The following is a 16089-nucleotide window of genomic DNA, read 5'->3' as shown; positions in this document are numbered from 1 at the left end:
GTGTGAGCATATGTGTGTGCGTGTGTATGAATGTGTGTGAGTGCCTGGGTGTGAGCATACACGTGTGTGTATGAGTGTGTGTGAGCATATGTGTGTATGAGTGTATGTGCCTGAGTGTGAGCATATGCATATGTGTACACGAGTGTAGGTGTGTGAGTGCCTGAGTGTGAATGTATGTGTGTGTGTATGAGTGTAGGTGTGTGAATATGCATGAGTGTGAGCATATGCATGTGTGTGAAAGACTGTGTATATGAATGAGTGTGGGTGTGTCTGAGTGTGCACAGATGAATATGAGTGTGCCCACGTGCTTTGAGAAGAGTGCAGTCAGTGGAGGAGGGGCGTCTTCATGAGGAAGGTTCTGCTGCACAGAACATGGTTTGAGGATGAGGAGTCTAAAAATCTCTTCAACCACAGTTAACCCTTAATTATCCAGGTCTTAATTTCCCTAGTTGGCAAGATGGGGCAAGTTCATTTTTCCTCTTCTCTCACTCTGCCGTCTAGCAATGTTGCTTCTGTTTGCTATCTCCACAGGTATGTTGGTGGAAGCAAAGGGATGTGACGATTTTCTAAGATGGGAAGCAGGAAACTGGACCTTTGAATAAATTAGGTAGGAAGACTGTCAGTTGCTGCCTTCACTTCTACACTTGACTTGGGGTCAAGGATCCCATCTTCCTTGTTTTCCCAGCACAAATGTTTCTCAAATAAATGTATTTTCTTTTAAAAAAAAGTTTTTTTTTTTTGAGATGGAGTCGCTGTCGCTCAGGCTGGAGTACAATGGCATGATCTCAGCTCACTGCAACCTCCGCCTCCCTGGTTCAAACGATTCTCCGGCCTCAGCCTCCTGAGTAGCTGGGATCACAGGCACCTGCCACCACGCCCAGCGAATTTTTGTATTTTTGTAGAGACAAAGTTTCACCATGTCGGCCAGGCTGGTCTTGAACTCCTGACCTCAGGTGATCCGCCCACTTTGGCCTCCCAAAGTGCTGGGATTACAGGCGTGAGCTACCGTGCCTGGCCATAAATGTATTTTCTATACTTAGACAATTATTATTTTTCTATTAGCATAACAAACAAAAAAGCAATTTCCCAAACTAGTATGAAATTCGAAAGCTATACAGTCATGTGTCACATAGCGACATTTCGTTTAATGATGGACCACATATACGACGATGATCCCCTAAGATTAAAATGGAGCTGAAAAAAATTCCTACTGCCTACGGCCATCATAGAGGTTCTAACGTCATAGCACAACGCACGACTCATGTGTTTGTGGTGACGCTGATGTAATCAAACCTATTGTGCAGACACTTACGTAAAAGTCTAGGACATACCGTTATGCACAGTACATAATACTTGGCAATGGTGATAAATGTTACTAGTTTATGTATTTACTATACTATATTTTTGTTGTAGAGTGTACTCTTTCTGCTTTTTTTTTTTTTTCAAGTAAACTGTAAAATAGCCTCAGGCAGGGCCTTCAGGAGGTGTCCAGAAGAAGGCACTGTGATCACAGGAGATGACAGCTCCATGTGTGTTACTGCCCCTGAAGACCTTCCAGGGGGACAAGCAGTATCCCCTGTGCCCATGAGACAAGAGCATCCACAGTGATGCAGACAATCCTGACCCTGTGTAGGCCTACGCTAATAAGTGTCTTTGTATCTTCGTTTTTAACAAAACAGTTTAAAAAGTTAAAAGAAATTAATAGAAAAAAACCTTACAGAATAAGGATATAAAAAAGAAAATATTTTTGTACAGCTGTACAATGTGTGTTAAGTGTTACTACAAGAGTCAAAATGTAAAAAATGTTTAAACTTTATAAAGTAAAAAAGTTACAGTAAGCCAGGGTTAATTTATTATTAAAGAAAGAAAAAAATTAAATAAATTAAATGTAGCCTAAGTGTACGGTGTTTGTAAAGTCTACACAAGTGTACAGGAATGTCCTAGGCCTTCAGATTCACTCACCACCAATTCACTGACTCACCCAGAGCGACTTCTTGTCCTGCAAGTTCAATTAACATTTTACCAAATTTTTACTGAACCTTTCCTATGTTAAAAATGTTTAGATACGGCCGGGCGCGGTGGCTCACGCCTGTAATCCCAGCACTTTGGCAGGCTGAGGCGGGCGGATCACGAGGTCAGGAGATCGAGACCATCCTGGCTAACATGGCTAAAAATACAAAAAACTAGCCGGGCGAGGTGGAGGCGCCTGTGGTCCCACCTACTTGGGAGGCTGAGGCAGAAGAATGGCGGGAACCCAGGAGGCGGAGCTTGCAGTGAGCCGAGATCGTGCCACTGCACTCCAGCCTGGGTGACAGAGCGAGACTCCGTCTCAAAACAAACAAGCAAAAAAGTTTAGATACACAAATACCTAAAATTGTATTACAGCTGCCGCGAATATTCAGCACAGTAACATGCTGCACAGGCTTGTAGCTTAAGAGCAATAGGCCACACCACATAGCCTGGGCGTGTAGCGGCTACACCATCTTGGTTTGTGTGGGTGCACTCTAGGATGTTCACACAACGAAATCGCAGATCATGTCCCATCATTAAGCAATGCACGACGGTAATGCAATAGTAGTTTGCAAAGTGACAACTTTGACCTATAGTCAGCAAAACTAATCACGCTGTTTTCAAGAATAGAAAGTGTTTAATCACCTGCAGGGTAGTTCTGCCCCCTGCCTACTTTATAGGGGTGCATTGTGTCTTGTTCTCTTTGGAATGTTTTCAGATTGGAGGGTAACACGCAGTAGAACGGCCCTCCTCCCTTCTGTCGTGGTCAAGAATCTAGTAGACCATGGTTCATGTTACCAGAAAGTCTTAAGCCAGTTCAGCTCCTCTATCTATCTTCTCAAACTGCTGATCTTGAAAAATGAAATCAGCTATAACTCAATAAACTCAGAAAAGGATGTTCCTTTTAATTGTTTGCATTCTAGTAGTAACTTCCTACTTAAAAATCTACGTAAGTGCAATATACATTACTAGTAACTGAAAGGACTAGACAAATCCTACACGTTCTAGTAATCATCCAGGCATAAAAATGCTACCAGACAAAATAACAATATTTTGGTTTTCCTATTTTGTTAGTTTTAAGTGTCTTAATGAAAGCATGCTTTAAGAAAGCTATGAAATAAAGAAAAGAAAGAAAAGCTATCTTTGAAAATCTGAATGTACAAACTCATGAAAATGTACTATTATTTACAAAAGAATGTTTTATTATGAAAGAATAGAATTTCTTTCATTTTTGTTTTTATTTCAAAATTTGTTTTACATTTTGGAATTTTATTATAAAATATTACAGATGTATACAAAGAGTTATATAATAATAACATATCTCCACCACCCAATTTAAAAAGATAACCTCCATTTCTATCTCAATCACAATCCCTTCCCCTAGCCACTGTATCTGTTACTATAAATTAAATGCTCATTACCTCCATATATTTCTAAACAGTTTTACAATGCTATACATTCATGTTCTAAATAATGCATAGTATTTTCATATATTTTATTTTATTTATTTATTTTTTTTATTTTGAGACAGGGTCTCACTCTGTCTCCCAGGCTGGAGTGCAGTGGCACAATCTCGATTCACTGCAACCTCCACCTCCCAGGCTCAAGTGATCCTTCCACCTCAGCCTCCCGAGTAGCTGGGATCACAGGCCTGTGCCATGGGGTTTTGCCATGTTGGCCAGGCTGGTCTTGAACCCCTGACCTCAGGTGATCCACCTGCCTCGGCCTCCTAACGTGCTGGGATGACAGGCGTGAGCCACTGTGCCCAGCCAGTATTTTCTTATATTTAAAACATTTATATAATTGATATTCTATATTGATTTTGTTTTATGAATGGTACATTGTTTTTTCCTCAATATTTTTTCTGCAGGTTTTATTTATGTGAATATACGTGGCTGTACTTCACTCATTTTCACTGTTGGAAAGTGGCCATTGGGTTGATACATTGCGATTTACTGTTCACTCCCCAGATCAGGATTTTTAAACACGCATTTAAAATATGAGGTAATTGAAATCTCTGTTTTTCAATCTGGTCTTGCTTTTCCCTATTCCCCATTTCCCTATTCCTCAGAGGTACTTTTTCCAGTAACTCAGCCTTAAATATTCAAAAACAAAACAGAAGCTATTTTTTTTCTGATGATAAAACTAGTACATGTCCATTTTTAAAGTAAATATACAAATGTAGAGTTCTCCATCTCAGCAATAACCACTTAAATATTTGCCGGATTTCTTTCCAATAGTTTTCCTGTAGCTACTTGTGATTTGCATGAACCCAGTGCTACCAAAAGAAGCAACTTCCCTTGTCATTAAAGATCCCAGCAAGTAACGTTTTGAATGGCTAGAAAGCATCCCAGGTGTGTCCAGTCGTCAGGCACCCAGTAGTAACTGAGTTTCACTCTTACTGGACAGATGTTTAGTGAGCGCTTGCTATGTGCTGTGTGCTTAGGTTAGGGGAAGGGGCTATGACAGTAAAAGAGGCAAAACTGTGTCCCTTGCAGAACATTAAACAAAAAGTACAAACTATCCAAGTAACCATATAATTATTGGTGTGATATATACTTAAAAGAATAAGCTTAAGATACAACAATTAGCTAACAGGGAGATGGCAGAAATGGGTGGGGTAGAAAGGCTTCCACCAAGAAGAGGAAGGTTTTGATGGGCTGGGTTCAAAGATCAGCAAAGGTGGGTGACCAGGAGGGGCTCGAATTTGAGGGGAGCAGGGGAGGACACAGTATCCTGGAATGCAGACCCATGTGACTACCTTTGTGCCTGTGTTTCCAGCTCCCTCACAAGGACAGTATTCCAAATAAGGAAGGACTGGATCGCAGGGCTTGAGGGAATCACATCCCTACAAGATTGAGGTGTATTAAAGATGAGGTATTGCCTAAGTCCTCTGTTCCAATGCAGCTGGTGCCAAGATTTAGTATTGCTGCTAAAAACAGGGTGGGCTGGAAACAAAGTCTGCTTTTGTCCTGAATGGCTGGGAGATACATGCCTGGGGAAATAAATTTATTCTTATTTAAAACATTGATTAAAATGTATTATTAAAATAGCAAAGATACATGTGTGCCTGAGTATCTTTGCTACTTGAATAATACACACACCAAATACTTAGGGACACACTAAAGAAGCAAGAGGGCCTGGAGTGCAGAGGGCAGTTCCACAAGGTCATGGAGGGACAAGAAGGATTTTAGTAAGTGGGAAGACACTTCGCTGAAGAAAGAGTCTGTAACGAAAAGAAACGGATTCTCTCAAAATGATTTCAAAACTTTAACATATTTCAAGAAAATTTAAAAAGGATTCTTTTGTTACTAAAATAATTCTAAGGCAGGGTGAGGTGGCTCACACCTGTAATCGCAGAACTTTGGGAGGTTGAGGTGGGCGGTTCACCTGAGGTCAGGAGTTCAAGACCAGCCTAACTAACATGGCAAAACCCCGTCTCTACTAAAAATACAAAAATTAAGTCTGGGTGCCGTGGCTCACGCCTGTAATCCCAGCACTTTGGAAGTCCAAGGTGGGCGGATCACGAGGTCAGGAGTTTGAGACCAGCCTGGCCAATATGGTGAAACCCTGTCTCTATTAAAATTACAAAAATTAGCTGGGCATGGTGGCATGCACCTGTAGTCCCAGCTACTTGGGAGGCTGAGGCAGAAGAATTGCTTGAACTCGGGAGGCGGAGGTTGCAGTGAGCTGAGATGGTGCCACTGCACTCCAGCCTGGGCGACAGAGCAGGACTCTGTCCCAAAAAAATAAACTAAATTAAATTAAATTAAATTAAATACAAAAGTCAGCCAGGCGTGGTGGCCTGGGCCTGTAATCTTAGCCACTCAGGAGGCTGAGGCAGAATTGCTTGAACCCGGGAGACAGAGGTTGCAGTGAGCTGAGATTGTACCATTGCACTCCAGCCTGGGCGACAAGAGTGAAACTCTCTCAAAAACAAAAAAAAACCAAAACCACAATCATGGCAACATATCAGTGGACACAGGAATCAACTGAAAGAGCTCCCAATAACAAAAGCTGGACAAAATGTGAGCAAGAAAATAGAGTCCAAAGTATGGGCCGGGCGCGGTGGCTCACGCCTGTTATCCCAGCACTTTGGGAGGTCAAGGCGGGCAGATCATGAGGTCAGGAAATCAAGACCATCCTGGCTAACATGGTGAAACCCCGTCTCTACTGAAAACACAAAAAATTAGCCAGGCATGGTGGCAGGTGCCTGTAGTCCCAGCTACTTGGGAGGCTGAGGCAGGAGAATGGCGTGAACCTGGGAGGCGGAGCTTGCAGTGAGCCAAGATCGCGCCACTGCACTCCAGCCTGGGCGACAAAGCAAGACTCCATTTAAAAAAAAAAAGAAAAAAAAAGAGCCCAAAGTATAAAATAAATATCCACAAGTCTACACTTACGTAAATTATTGAATAAATACATGAAGAAGAAGAGAAAAACCTCATATACAGAAGAATTCCCAATAATTAGACCCCCACCTCACACTGTATACAAAAATCAAATCAAAAAGGTATAAAGACATAAATATAAGACATGAAACTGTAAAACTACTAGAAGAAAATATAGAAAAAAAGCTTCTTGACATTGGTCTGGACAATGACTTTTTGGATACAATCCCCAAAACACAGGCAACAGAAGCAAAAATACACAAATGGGATTGCATCAGATAAGAAGCTTCTGCACAGAAAAGGAAACCGTCAACAGAGTCAAGAGACAACCTCAGAATGGGAGATAATATTTGGAAATCATACATCTAACAAGAGGTTACTATCTAAAATATATAAGGAACTCCAACAACTCAATTGCCAAAACAAACAACCAAACAACCCAAATAATCTGATTTTAAAATGGGCAAAGGTCATCAATGGATAAATGGGTAAAGAAAATATATACACACTATATGTACCATTAAAAAAAGAAAATCCTTGGCCGGGCATGGTGGCTCACGCCTGTAATCCCAGCACTTTGGGAGGCTGAGGTGGGCGGATCACTTGAGGTTAGGAGTTCAAGACCAGCCTGGCCAACATGGTGAAACCCCAGCTCTACTAAAAATACAAAAATTAACCTGGCATGGTGGTGTGCACCTGTGATTCCAGCTACTCACGAGGCTGAGGCAGAGAATTGCTGAACCCGGGAGGCAGAGCTTGCAGTGAGCCGAGATTGCGCCACTGCACTCCAGCCTGGGCAACAGAGTGAGACTCCTTCTCAAAAACAAACAAACAAAATAAATAAATAAAATAAAGGAAATTATTTCATTTGCAGCAACATGATTGGAACGGTAGGCCATTATGTTATGTGAAATAAGCCAAGCACAGAAAGACAAAAAGCACATGTTCTCATTCACGTGTAGGAGCTAAAAAAGTAGATCTCGGATGGGTGCAGTGGCTCACGCCTGTAATCCCAGCATTTGGGAAGGTCAAGGTGGGGGATCACCTGAGGTCAGGAGTTCAAGACCAGCCTGAGCAACATGGTGAAACCCTGTCTCTATTAAAATACAAAAATTGCTGTAATCCCAGCACTTTGGGTGGTCAAGGAGGGAGGATCATGAGGTCAGGAGATTGAGACCATCCCGGCTAACACGGTGAAACCTCGTCTCTACTAAAAATACAAAAAATTAGCTGGATGTGGTGGCGGTTGCCTATAGTCCCAGCTACTCAGGAGGCTGAGGCATGAGAATGGTGTGAACCCGGGAGGTGCAGCTTGCAGTGAGCTGAGATTGCGCCACTGCACTCCAGCCTAGGCAACAGAGTGAGACTCCGTCTTTAAAAAAAAAAAAATACGTGGATCTCATGAAGAGAGAGAGTAGACTGGTAGTTACCAGAGGCCAGGAAGGAGTGGGGGAGGGGACATTAAAGCAAAACAAAAGAAGATAAATGTATTTATTATCACTGAACTGTACACTTAAAATGGTAAAGATGACATATATATGTATATTTTGCTTCAATAAAATCTAGAAAGAAAAAAAATGGGCAAAGGACCTGAATAAGTATTTCTCAGAAGAAGACATACAGGTTGGGCTCGGTGGCTCACACTTGTAATCCCAGCAATTTGGGAGGCAGAGGCGGGCAGATCACAAGGTCAGAAGTTCAAGACCAGCCTGGCCAATATGGTGACACCCTGTCTCTACTAAAACACAAAAAATTAGCCAGGCCTGTTGGCACATGCCCAGGCTGGAATCCACTGGCACGATCTCGGCTCACTGCAAGCTCTGCCTCCCGGGTTCACGCTATTCTCCTGCCTCAGCCTCCGGAGTAGCTGGGACTACAGGTGTCCGCCACCACGCCCAGCTAATTTTTTGTATTATTATTATTTTTTTAGTAGAGACGGGGTTTCACCGTGTTAGCTGAGGTGGTCTCAATCTCCTGATCTCGTGATCCGCCTGCCTCCGCCTCCCAAAGTGCTGGGATTACAGGCGTGAGCCACCGTGCCCCTCCACTGTTCGAGCATTTTAAAAATTAAAATCTCCAGTTTTAATCTGTTTTGAGAAAAGGGAAATGGAATAAGTAACTAATTGGTATGTAAGTTGGTAGCAACTGTCAGAAAATAATTATATTTTGTATTTCAAAAGGCTAAAGTTAGAATTGCACTTTATAACTGAGACATTTCATTCTAGGAATTTGCATGAGGAATAAACAGAGATGCACAAGACAGATCTGTGTGTGGGCATGTTTGCAGCAGCAATGTTTAGGAGTAACACTAATAAAAAGCAAGGGGGGGAGGGAGGCCAAGGTGGAAGGTAGGGCGAATTTTAATTTGATATGTGATTTTTAATCCTCCCTCTCATAACCAAATGGCCAAGTCTTGGGACAAAAATCTTATCTCCCCAAATCTCTTCTTAGGTGGGAGGCAACTGGGCAAGGCATTCAAAATCACAGACCGTGGAGAAAGGTTGTCTGGATTCGAACCCCACACCCATGCTCGGCCCCCTGTGGGGCACTCCAGTTCTCTTGCCTCAGTTTACTCATCTGTAAGAGAAAAGTAAGGGTCATGTGAGTTAATTCACACACAGTGCTTAGCACAGCTGCAGCTGCTCCTGCATGTAAGGCTCACCAGCTCCACAAAGTCACGGACTTTATGCTGGCTCAAAGTAATGAGCTTGGTGATTAGACTTTCTAAATTCTGGGGTTAAGTGCAATGCACCTCAGCAAGCATGTGGAAAAAGAAGACGCAGGAGGAGATGGCCGGTGGCTTGTTCCTCCCTGGTAGCACGAGGCTGACAACTTTCCAGGGGGATCCTCTGTCTGCTGTAAGTGGAGAGGTGGTCCTGCTGTTGTAGGGTGGGCCTTTCCATGCACGAGAGCCTAGGCAGTGCCCCCTCTACTCTTGATCCCCTGAGACCCCCAAGGAGTGCTCCCTCCTTTGGGTAAAGCTGATTAAAGAGGAATAGCAGGTGTGTCTTCAAATCCTCCTTATCCTCACTTTCCACCTTCAACACCTGTCCCCCAACACACACAATTTGAAATGGCTTAGAAGAATCATAGCATAGGCCGGGCGCGGTGGCTCAAACCTGTAATCCCAGCACTTTGGGAGGCCGAGACGGGCGGATCACGAGGTCAGGAGATCGAGACCATCCTGGCTAACACGGTGAAACCCCGTCTCTACTAAAAAATACAAAAAACTAGCCGGGCGAGGTGGCGGGCGCCTGTAGTCCCAGCTACTCGGGAGGCTGAGGCAGGAGAATGGCGGGAACCCGGGAGGCGGAGCTTGCAGTGAGCTGAGGTCCAGCCACTGCACTCCAGCCCGGGCGGCAGAGCGAGACTCCGTCTCAAAAAAAAAAAAAAAAAAAAAAAAAGAATCATAGCATAAAATGCAAAATAGAGAAAACAGAAAAAATACCTGCTCTTCCCTCTCAGTTTTCTCCCCAAAGTCCCTGGGAGGGTGGTATGAACAGTTTCCTAGATGGAGATCTCTCTCCATCCCGGCCACCCCACCAGAAAGTGTCCCTCTAACCTGGGGTTCACTCACTCACCGCTATCAGGTAAACATGACAGGTGTTCCTGGTTTAGTGTGCTGATTCCCCCTATGGTGTTTATCCGCAAAAGAAAATCCATGAGTAAGGTAAAGTCTTTTTTTTTTTTTTTTTTTTTTTTTTTTGAGACGGAGTCTCGCTCTGTCGCCCAGGCTGGAGTGCTGTGGCGTGATCTCGGTTCCCTGCAAACTCCATCTCCCGGGTTCATGCCATTCTCCTGCCTCAGCCTGCTGAGTAGCTGGGACTACAGGCGCCCACCAGCACACCCGGCTGATTTTTTTGTATGTTTAGTGGAGACGGGGTTTCACCGCCTTAGTCAGGATGGTCTTAATCTCCTGACCTCGTGATCTGCCCTCCTCAGCCTCCCAAAGTGCTGGAATTACAGGCGTGAGCCACCACACCTGACCAAGGTACAGTCTTAACCCCAGGAATAAACTTTTGATGGCATGAATGGCGGGAATTTCCAGGGCTGCACAATTCTTCCGAAAAACATGACAGTTGGGACGTATTGAGGATCTGGGTGCTGCCTGGGAAACAGGGTAGAACAAGGAAGATAGTCAGGACACAGAGTAGTGAGGACAAGCAAAACAAATCCCAGTAAGAAGGGGGCAAGAGGTGTATGCTTAGAAAGACTGTCTGGAAACCAATACTGAAAGCAGCATGAGAGAAAATGGAAGAATGGGAGCAGAGCACCTGCCCTGCCCAGCCCCTTCCACCATGGCCCTCAGCAAGTTCTCATTTGAACGAAAGCATCAAGCAGGTGTACCTGCCTTTGCCTCGAGATAAGAAAGTCCAAGCCACCCGTCTGGGTCAATGGTACTGAGAAGGGCTGCCCTGCAAGCCCCACACCACGCCTGCATGGAATGCTGATGGCTCCAACAGTGATGTGTATGTTGTCCCTGCTGGCAAGTCTCAGGCCATTTCTGCAAGGACCCCATAGGCTGAAATTCTATCAAGTTTTCCAGTACAATTGAAGCCCAGAGACCAATTTAAGACACACCTATAAACGGATAACAGACAGGTGGGCTGTCAGCACCTTGGTTTGGAACGGAGCAGGAATATGCTCTCAGGGCACAGCTGGGCACCTTCCACCAGCTTCCCTGGGCCCCAAGGTCCACAGTCCAGGGAGTGAGAGCGGAGAGACCCTGTGGCAGGGATACCGTGGAGGTTCCCTTCCACTCCTGTAAGCTGTGGTGGGGATTGTGGGACAAATCCCAAGGTCATGCCTAACGAATTCCATGGAGAACCTTGTGATGGAATCAACATGGGAGAGCCCCTCTGGGTGGCCGTTTCATCCTGCATCATCTATGAGAAGACTGTGGAGCAACAGCAAGCTTTAGCACTAAGCCCGTTCCTGGAAATAAAACGGTGCGACTTCAGCACCAGGGCCGTGTGAGACGGGTGGTCCAAAGCACCTTAGGAGGCCATGGAGAAAGGAAGCCAGCGGCATCAACATCATATCCCAACGGGGCTGGGACAGTATCCTGGGCCCAGCTGGATTCCATGAAACTGGCAACGTCAACAACGTTTCTGCCAGTGTGGCCAAGTATGGCGCCAGCACCCGCATTCCCCGACTGTGGCCGTCGCTCCTCTGCCAACCGTGAGCCCTGATCAATGACAGCAGCCCTCACCCCCACATCTTCTCAGTGACGTTAGCCGTGAGCCCTTCCAATGTGCCCAGTACAGGACCAGACTCCTGCTTGTCACATCCTGCCAGTTCTCCACCCAAGCCCTGCGCTCCCCTTCCAGTGGCCTAGCAGCTGTAACTCAAAGGGTGGAATGTTAGTCTTTTTTATTCTTTGTGCCCAGTTAATAATTCTTGCTTTCCGTGGCCAGAATAGAGGGTCCAGTTCTTAATTTCTTCATAACCACCCCACTTCTTTCCTATCCCTGAAGCTTTTCTCGTGCACTCGAGGGGAGGGAACAGGGAAGTCACCACTGCCAGGTGGCGTCAGGTCTGTTAGTGTAACAGCTGCAGCTCTCTGGACAGATATGCTTGCTAGTGCCGGGGCTTTATCTTCAGGGTTGTTGAAAGGGGAGGACCAGGCTGACTCTGGGGCTTAGGTTAAGATTTCCCCTCCTGGTGGGAAGTTCAATTTCTTAAAAGGTTATAACCAACTTTCTACTGAAAGTGGAATTCAGAGAGGCCAGGCGTGGTGGCTCACGCCTGTAATCCCAGCACTTTGGGAGGCCGAGGTGGGTGGATCACTTGAGGTCAGGAGTTCAAGACCAGCCTGGCCAACATGGAGAAACCCCGTCTCTACTAAAAATACAAAATTTAGCTGGGTGTGGTGGCACATGCCTGTAATCCTAGTTACTCGGGGGGCTGAGGCAGAAGAATCACTTGAACCCAGGAGGCAGAGGTGCCTTTGCACTCTAGTCTGGGCGACATAGCAAGATTCTGTCTCAAAGAAAAAAAACTGGGAATTTGGAGAGAAGGAGCGGGGAGGGGTGCAGGCCAGGAAGGAAATACCCTTGGTCTCTTGCAGTGCTGCTTCCCTTGCCTGGAGCTGGATGCCCGCACCTGACGACCGAGCTCGGAGGGTAAGCATATGTTATCCCTACCTTAAAGGAAAAAGTTCTTATTGCTTGGTTCCCCATTTATCACATGAAGCAGAGTAATATTTTTATATTTCAATGTGAAAACAAAAGAATTACATACATGGGTGGGCGGACGTATTGTTTTCATATGTGGGTGGGCGGACGTATTGTTTTTGTAAAAGAGAAAACCATTCTGCTCTCCAGAAGTGAAATGTAAGGTGAGTAGACTGGTTAGAATAAGGAGCTCCTTCTGAGGGGAGGTGGGAGAGACAGTGCTTGGAAAGTCAGCTGTTGGAGACTGTGTTTGCCTCACTACCATGTCAGGGTTTCTCTGTGCCCTGCCACCCTCCTGGAGAGGCTGGACTATCGATAGCCAGGTGACTGGCAGAAGCAGGTCATCCGAACCTGGCTTTGGCCTGAAAGACACGCAGGTATTGGACACGCAGGTTCTGGAATGGGAGGGGGCTGCTTGTCCACCCCTGCTGCTGACAGGGGCTTTACGGGGAGTCTCTGGTGGATGAGCATGTCACTCATGCAGCCTTTTAATATATTAAGTTTGGGTTGGTTTTTTTTTTTTTTTTTTTTTTTTTTTTTTGAGACAGAGTCTCACTCTGTCGCCCAAGCTGGAGTGCGGTGGCGCAATCTTGGCTCACTGCAAGCTCCGCCTCCCGGGTTCCCGCCATTCTCCTGCCTCAGCCTCCTGAGTAGCTGGGACTACGGGCGCCCGCCACCGCGCCCGGCTAGTTTTTTGTATTTTTAGTAGAGACGGAGTTTCACCGTGTTAGCCAGGATGGTTTTGATCTCCTGACCTTGTGATCCGCCCACCTTGGCCTCCCAAAGTGCTGGGATTACAGGCGTGAGCCACCGCATCCGGCTGATATATTAAACTTTCAAAAAGCAAAACAAATTTATATTGGAATTGTATTTATGGGGTTTCTAGGTCTTTCTGTTTTACAGAATTGCTTGTTTATTTCAACTGTCTCCTTCCACTGTCTGCTCTCCAGAGGATGTGGGGACAGTGCTGAAGTCAAAACACTTAAAATGTTGTGTTTTGGTGGCTTTTCTCTGAGCATGAAATATTCCTTTCCTTTGCTAAGATTCCTGAGTTCTTTTTTTTTCTTTTTATAATATCAAAATAAACCCCACCTTCAAAAAATTACACACACAAAGTCATCTAAGTAAATATACGGTGTGTTGCAACGACAGACTAAGACTGAGGCCTCATTTTAGAGAGGGGTGTCTGTTTGAATAGAAGCCAATTCTACTCTTGAGGGTAGTTCCAGCACCTTCGCCTGTAACTCATGTGGTCCCTGTGAGCAACAGCAAGAGCTCATGAGAGTGTCCCACATGCAGGTCCCCTGGGCTTACCATTTCCTGGGTGTAGCGGACTTTTCTAAGAACTCGGTAAAAAGCTCTATGTCTTTGTAAGTGCAGAAATTGGTAAAAGAGGCCTGGCTTGAAGAGCCAGCTTTGGATAAATCCATCTCTTATTCCAGTCTTTAAATATTTGCAACTTAAAAGAGAGAGAAAACAAAGTTAGCCACTGCTTTCAAGGACAGAATGGGAGACCAGCTCCTATTGCAAAAAGATTCTCTAATAAACATATACAGGGTCTGGGCCAGGTGCCGTGGCTCAAGCCTGTAATCCCAGCACTTTGGGAGGCTGAGGCAGGAGGATCACAAGGTCAGGAGATCAAGACCATCCTGGCTAACACGGTGAAACCCCGTCCCTACTAAAAATACAAAAAATTAGCCAGGCGTGGTGGCGGGCGCCTGTAGTCCCAGCTACTCGGGAGGCTGAGGCAGGAGAATGGGGGGAACCCAGAAGGCGGAGCTTGCAGTGAGCTGAGATCATGCCACTGCATTCCAGCCTGGGCAACAAAAAAAAAGAAAAAGAAAAAGAAAAGAAAAACACATCGCTTGTAGCTCATCCTTTAAAACCAGAATAGCGAAGTGAAAAATCAGTACAGACTTTTACTTAAATAAAAAATCAAAAGTACATGTTGGAAATTGAACTATTATGTTTTTTCTTCTTTTTGGAAATGACATACATGCTTTCTGGTAAGTAATCCTCTACCAAACATTGCACTAAACTAAAGCAGATAGACAACCTAACTAATTTATGCAGAAAGGGTTTTCAGCACATATGCAAATGCACTAACCTGCTATAAGAACAGGATACCTTTAAGTCGATTTCCAGCACACAGCATACATTCATTAGTGCTCAGTAAAATAGTAACGAACACCAGCGTAGAAAGCATTTTTGCTTTCATAGCACTAACAACTAAAGAGCACACAGCATCTCATACTTTGATCTTCAAGTGGGGAGCTGTGGAAGTTCCAAGATCATACCCACTAGGTTAGCATGAATATTTACCTATAAAAATTTTTTTCAAAAAGAATGCTTAAAAGAGATTTCTAGAAAACAGTAGGACTATACCAGGACAAGCAGAAGACAGAGTGACATAAGGACTGCAAATGTTAAGACAAGGAGTTGATCTTCACATGTAGCTTTTAAGTAAAGGACATCTCTTGCAGTTAATTCCTACAGGCAAGACAAGCTGTGATCACAGGAGATTCAGAAATCTCAAGATGGACATCTGGCTTGAGTAACACCCTACATAAACATCAAAAACCCCATTGAGGCTGAAGGACTGAAACTGTGACCCATGTTTTAAAAAAAAGAGAGAGAGAGAGAGCTGTGAGTGCACAAAAGGATTCATGTAAACTCTGCTGGGACAGAGGGTCGTGGTGGAGGGTTATTACACACCGGGACGGAGGGTTGTCCTGGTGGAGGGTGGTTCCACACTAGGACGGAGGGTCATGTGGAGGGTTATTACACACTGGGACGGAGGGTTGTTGCTGTGGAGGGTTGTTCCACACTGAGACAGAGGGTGGTGGTGAAGGGTTGTTCCACACTGGGACGGAGGGACCCCCCAACAAGCCCCAGCGTGTGATGTTCCCCTCCCTATGTCCATGTATTCTCATTGTTCAACTCCCACTTATGAGTGAGAATATGCGGTGTTTGGTTTTCTGTTCTTGTGTTAGTTTGCTGAGAATGATGGTTTCCAGCTTCATCCATGTCCCTACAAAGGACACGAACTCATCCTTTTTTATGGCTGCACAGTATTCCATGGTGTTTATGTGCCACATTTTCTTTATCCAGTCTATTATTGATGGACATTTGGGTTGGTTCCAAGTCTTTGCTATTGTGAACAGTGCCACAATAAACATGCGTGTGCACGTGTCTTTATAGTAGAATGATTTATAATCCTTTGAGTATATACCCAGTAATGGGATTGCTGGGTCAAATGGTATTTCTAGTTCTGGATCCTTGAGGAATCACCACACTGTCTTCCACAATGGTTGAACTAATTTATACTCGCACCAACAGTGTAAAAGCATTCCTATTTCTCCACACCCTCTCCAGCATCTGTTGTTTCCTGACTTTTTAATGATTGCCATTCTAACTGGCATAAGATGGTATTTAATTGTAGTTTTGATTTGCATTTCTCTAATGACCAGTGATGATGAGCCATTTTTCATGTATCTGTTGGCTGCTTAAACGTC

General features: G+C 44.8%; 1 long non-coding RNA gene across 1 annotated transcript in view; it reads left to right on the top strand.

Moving 5' to 3' along the window:
- Positions 1 to 15552, top strand: part of LOC111551032 — a 41876-nt gene extending 26324 nt beyond the window's left edge. Inside the window, exons 3-6 of the long non-coding RNA XR_002734243.2 lie at positions 532 to 607; positions 3881 to 4014; positions 12469 to 12523; positions 15058 to 15552. This is a non-coding gene — a long non-coding RNA (uncharacterized LOC111551032). The remainder of the gene's footprint in view (positions 1 to 531; positions 608 to 3880; positions 4015 to 12468; positions 12524 to 15057) is intronic.
- Positions 15553 to 16089: the final 537 nt, after the last annotated feature.

The sequence above is a fragment of the Piliocolobus tephrosceles genome, chromosome 18 (genome assembly GCF_002776525.5).
Source record: "Piliocolobus tephrosceles isolate RC106 chromosome 18, ASM277652v3, whole genome shotgun sequence".
Classification (NCBI taxonomy): Eukaryota; Metazoa; Chordata; class Mammalia; order Primates; family Cercopithecidae; genus Piliocolobus; species Piliocolobus tephrosceles.
Note: the sequence above shows the minus strand (reverse complement) of the source record. Positions and strands in the feature narration are given on the sequence as shown.